The sequence below is a fragment of the Diadema setosum genome, chromosome 7 (genome assembly GCF_964275005.1).
Source record: "Diadema setosum chromosome 7, eeDiaSeto1, whole genome shotgun sequence".
Classification (NCBI taxonomy): domain Eukaryota; kingdom Metazoa; phylum Echinodermata; class Echinoidea; order Diadematoida; family Diadematidae; genus Diadema; species Diadema setosum.
The window spans coordinates 31,661,222-31,667,221 of record NC_092691.1 but is presented as its reverse complement, the minus strand read 5'-3'; positions in this window follow the sequence as shown (position 1 = coordinate 31,667,221).

Sequence of the window (6,000 nt, the reverse complement as noted above, 5' to 3'; positions counted from 1 at the left end):
CCACAGGACAGTACTACAGGAAAGTACCACAGGATAGTACCACAGGACAGTACCACACGACTTGTCCTGTGGTATTTTGGGACGTACCACAGGGCAGTACCACAGGAAAGTACCACAGGATAGTACCACAGGACAGTACCACACGACTCGTCCTGTGGTATTTTGGGACGTACCACAGGACAGTACCACAGGGCAGTACCACAGGACAGTACCACACGACTTGTCCTGTGGTATTTTGGGACATACCACAATACAGTACCACAGGAATTGTCTTGTGGTATTTTGGGACATGCCACAGGACAGTACCACAGGACAGTACCACAGGATATTACCACAGGACAGTACCTCACGACTTGTCCTTTGGTATTTTGGGACGTACCACAGGACAGTACCACAGGGCAGTACCACAGGACAATACCACAGGGCAGTACCACAGGACAGTACCACAGGAAAGTACCACAGGATAGTACCACAGGACAGTACCACACGACTTGTCCTGTGGTATTTTGGGACGTACCACAGGGCAGTACCACAGGACAGTACCACAGGATAGTACCACAGTACAGTACCACACGACTTGTCCTGTGGTATTTTGGGACGTACCACAGGACAGTACCACAGGATAGTACCACAGGACAGTACCACACGACTTGTCCTGTGGTATTTTGGGACGTACCACAGGACAGTACCACAGGGCAGTACCACAGGATAATACCACAGGGCAGTACCACAGGACAGTACCACAGGAAAGTACCACAGGATAGTACCACAGGACAGTACCACACGACTTGTCCTGTGGTATTTTGGGACGTACCACAGGGCAGTACCACAGGACAGTACCACAGGATAGTACCACAGTACAGTACCACACGTCTTGTCCTGTGGTATTTTGGGACGTACCACAGGACAGTACCACAGGACAGTACCACACGACTTGTCCTGTGGTATTTTGGGACGTACCACAGGACAGTACCACAGGGCAGTACCACAGGGCAGTACCACAGGACAATACTACAGGAAAGTACCACAGGATAGTACCACAGGACAGTACCACATGACTTGTCCTGTGGTATTTTGGGACGTACCACAGGACAGTACCACACGAATTGTCCTGTGGAATTTCGGGACGTACCACAGGACAGTACGACAGGAATTTCTGTGGTAATTTTCGATGTGTACCACAGGAGAGTACCACAGGAACTGTCCAAAAGCCCACAGGAAAATCATAATATGGTGCTATTCCACACAGAAGTACCACACAGCAAATTAAATTCGTAAGTACCACAGAAAAAGCTACAGGATATTTTTTTTTTCTTAACATTTTATACCAGAGGACTATCACATCAGGAGAATATCAAACAGCAGTACCACACAGGAGTACCACACAGGAGTACCACACAGGAGTACCACACAGGAAAATTGTAAGGCAGAATCAACTGAAATTTATAACAAAAATACAAACAAAAAAGCACATATTAATATTCCTCAATTAATTGATAGATGAGTTATGCTGTGAATTATAATAATTGATTTGCCATTACTTATCCTGTCCTATACTCCTACAGTATTACCTATTTAGTGAAAGTGCTGATGTAAAGCATGAGAAATTTCATAAGGACTTCTGTGGTACTCCTGTGGTACTCCTGTGGTACTCATGTGGTACAAAATTTTTACATAGCTCATGAATATTCATAAAAAGCACTCTAGATTTTAGAAAATACATATATGACTTAAAAAGTCAAAGTATTAATGATGGAACTTACTTTGAACTTTATGAAAGATTGTCTAATTATGTTATGTTATTCCCAATATCATAGATATTGTTATGAAAGTGTAATTTCATATCTTGATAATAAAGTATAATCGAGTTAGTAACCATGCCTTAATGCTTTACGGATAGACGGCCATATATATATGTACTGAGAGGGTCGATGGCTACCTAGGAATAGAATATGACTATATAGATCTATTATAGGACTAGATTGGCACTTGGCCATTAGACTCTCGCTTGAGGTTATATGTTAGGAGTAGGACTGGTTATTAAGTAGGGCCATGTTTGTCCTAAAATCCATCACTCACCTATCAGAAATATTCCTTGAAATGTGGCTAAAACTCTCCCAGATTTTTTTTTTTCGATCTATCCTGTGTGGTACTCTCCTGTGGTACCATGGAAATGCTGTGTGGTACTGCCCTGTGGTAATGCTGTGTGGTAATGATCGACCTGTGGTACTGTCCCAAAATACCACAGGACAGTTCCTGTGGTACTGTTCTGTGGTACTAGTCCTGTGGTACTGCCCTGTGGTACGTCCCAAAATACCACAGGAATTCCTGTGGTACTGCCCTGTGGTTCGTCCCAAAATACCACAGGAATTCCTGTGGTACTGTCCTGTGGTACTGTTCTGTGGTACCGGTCCTGTGGTACTTTCCTGTGGTACTGCCCTGTGGTACGTCCCAAAATACCACAGGAATTCCTGTGGTACTGTCCTGTGGTATGTCCCAAAATACCACAGGACAATTCCTGTGGTACTGTCCTGTGGTACTGTCCTGTGGTACTTTCCTGTGGTACTGTCCTGTGGTACCGTCCTGTGGTAATTACCACAGGAGTACCACAGGACTTTTTCGTAAGGGTTACTGCAATCTGTGAAAATTACGACAAATCCATAACATTATACAGTATTATGATGTGTCCAGTGTTCATGACCTGAATGCTTACATGCATGGAGCAAAAAACTGTTCAAAGAAACGTTCATCAAGTTGCAACACTATTACAGCGCATGCAGTCATCACTTATTGCACAATGAGTCCGCAAGGCGTATTGCCGTCATCGTAATGTGGTGGCAGACTTTGTGTGCATAATATACATTACAGTCGAATCTCCCATTGGGATACATGGTAAAACCTACACGATGAATAAGCCAATGCCTTTATGCGTCATTTCCGTGTGAGCAATAATAGTGTGGGGCCAGGAAAGAGGTCGATTGAAAAGCGGGAGTTGGATGTACATGTAATGCCCGTTGTGCGACACTAGCAATACTGTTTGGATTGAAAGCCCAGTAAGTGCTTCCCCCACCCCCACCACCATCCCCACCCCACCCCATCCCCCACATTGCTGATATGACTTTACGTTTTTCTTTGTTTTGTTTGATTTCTCTAGCCGTAAAAAACTGACTTATATTCAGATCATTGACCAATTAAGATCTAAATGTGGTTTATTATGGAGAAGCAGCCACGTAACTTTTTTTTTTAATAAATATGCTAATTATCTATCCATCCAGTTTCTATACCCACACAAACACCCACACACATCTCTCTCTCTCTCTCCCTCTCTCCCTCCCTCTCTCTCTCTCTCTCTCTCTCTCTATATATATATATATATATATATATATATATATACATGTATATATATACTAGGTGTTACAAAAAACATTTCCCACTTTTGATCCTTAATAGTTGGAAAACTATACGTCAGATAAAACTGTCATTGATATGAGTTATAGCTGAATAGTGTACAATTTAGTTGGAGGTGTCTTGATTATGAAAGCCTATATCAGTTTCATGAAATTCATGATTGATTTCAAAGTTAGGTTCCAGGTTTTGGTCAAATTTTAACCCTCTGAACTTTACAAAGGAACTAATGATGTGTATGTGAGTGTGTACTTACAACGACAGTGAACAATGGACATGGATACTCACCTGTTAAGAGCTCTGCTCCAAGGTACATTAATGCTTTATTAATTATTTGTGATGGATTGCCCTGGGCACTTGCTGCTAGTCTGAATTCATGGCAAGGGGTGAAATGCATGCACATGAAAAAAAGTAAGCACATGCTTCCATGTGCTTGCATACACCACATTTCAGAATGAATAAAGACTAGCTGTGATAGTGGAATTCCTCATAAATAAATCATAGAGCATTCCAATCCTGGCCATTGTCCAGGACCATTGTCTGATGGTAAACCACACACTCCCATACACACCAATTGACCCCTGTGCAAAGTTAAGTTTTGTACAGAGGGTTGAAAATAGAGCAAAATCTAAAGCCTAACTGAAAAATTAATGTTGAATTTAATGACACCAAATTATGCTTTCATTTTACTTTTAACAAAATTGTACACTATTCAGCTATCATTCATATCAATGTCAATGGTATCTGATGTATAGTTTTTGAACTATTAAGGATCAAAAGTGGGAAATGTTTTTTGTAACACCTAGTATATTTAGTTAAAGCTCATTTTTAATCATGGCTCAGTGCAAGTGAAAATAATATATATATAATATCTATCTATCTATCTATCTATATATATATATATATATATATATATATATATATATATATATATATATATATATAGACAGAAGTATTGGAACAAGTTCACTCGGTTGACAGCAGGTTCATCCGTATTTTATTGCTACTCGGAGTTTCATGCCACCTTCATTAAGGGGCAATCATCAGGCAAGGTGGCATGAAACTCCGAGTAGCAATAAAATACAGATGAACCTGCTGTCAACCGAGTGAACTTGTTCCAATACTGTCCTTTGAGGATATCGAGCACTCTTCATAGAAGGATAGAATCACCAAGTATATATATATATATATATATATAGAGAGAGAGAGAGAGAGAGAGAGAGAGAGAGAGTTTGTTTGCAAAAACCGATAAGTCCATATTTGCCAAATGGAGATATTTGCGATTAAAGGTCAAGAAAAATAAAGAGAATAATAAGAATTTTTTTGCTTCTTTAGACCATAACTTCAAAAATGTACCTTTATATGTAGTGACCAATATATCATTTAAAAGGTACTATTTTGTACTTTATGACAGAGATCTTACTTCAAAATCTTCAAAAATGGACTTATCGGTTTTTGCAAACAAACTCTTCATATATATATATATATATATATATATATATATATATATATATATATATATATATATATATATATATATATTGCTAAGAATGTAGACCTACCTATCTGTATTCTCTGAAAAAAAAAGGTATAACGACTCATTTCCCTTAGAGTTCCCCTTACAGGTTGTATGTATGTACAATCACAAAGAAGAAACAAAAACTTGTATAGGGGTCGTATCAGTAAGATGCAATTTGCACAAGAGTTGTTACTGATTTTGTTGATAATATCTTACACTTTATTTCTTAGATGCTCAAATGTGACATGGCTGATGCATGTACAGAGTGTATTATCTCAAGTTTAACAAAATGTAGTAGAAGTTGACTGGTCTTGCATACAAGTGTATTAAAGCTATATCGTCGGTTGAGAACGATAAGGGCGTTAAGTTGCCTCTAAACCCATAGTGTTCAGGACAACTTAACGCCCTTCTCATTCTCAACAGACGATATGTACTATTTTGATGAAAATCTAGAAACATAAATCATATTAAAGGGATGGTATAGTATTGGTGGAGATGAGGATTGGGCTTTTAACTTTTTGTGAGATACCAATAAATCACTTATGAAATAGCACAGAGCATACCATTCTAAGAGGACTTCAAAGTTTATTTGATGGAAATCCGTTTTGCAATGGCTGAAACATCCAAAAACAAAGCGATCGTAATAAAAGGTGGGTCCCACCTTTTATTAGGATCATCCTTTTTGGATATCTCAGCTATTTCAAAACCAGTTGTAATCAAATAAACATTGAATTCCTCTCGAAATTACATGCTCTTTCATATTTTAGAAGAGGTTTCTCATCATCTCCCGCGAAAAATGGCAAAAACCTGAAGTCTTAAAAGTTGGGTCTCAACCAAAACTATGCAATCCCTTTCAAGGCAAACTTCCCTCCATGCTCAAGTCAACTTCAGAAGAATGAACTCATCAAATAGCATAATTTTAATTCAGTAAACAATATTGTACAAGAGTTCTTTAACTGAAGAGCACCACACATTTTTGCAAAAGCTACAATTGCACAAGTTCCACAATTTGATTTGTACACAGACCTGTGCTATAAAATCATGTTACCAATGAATTCAGCATATCCTAGAATATT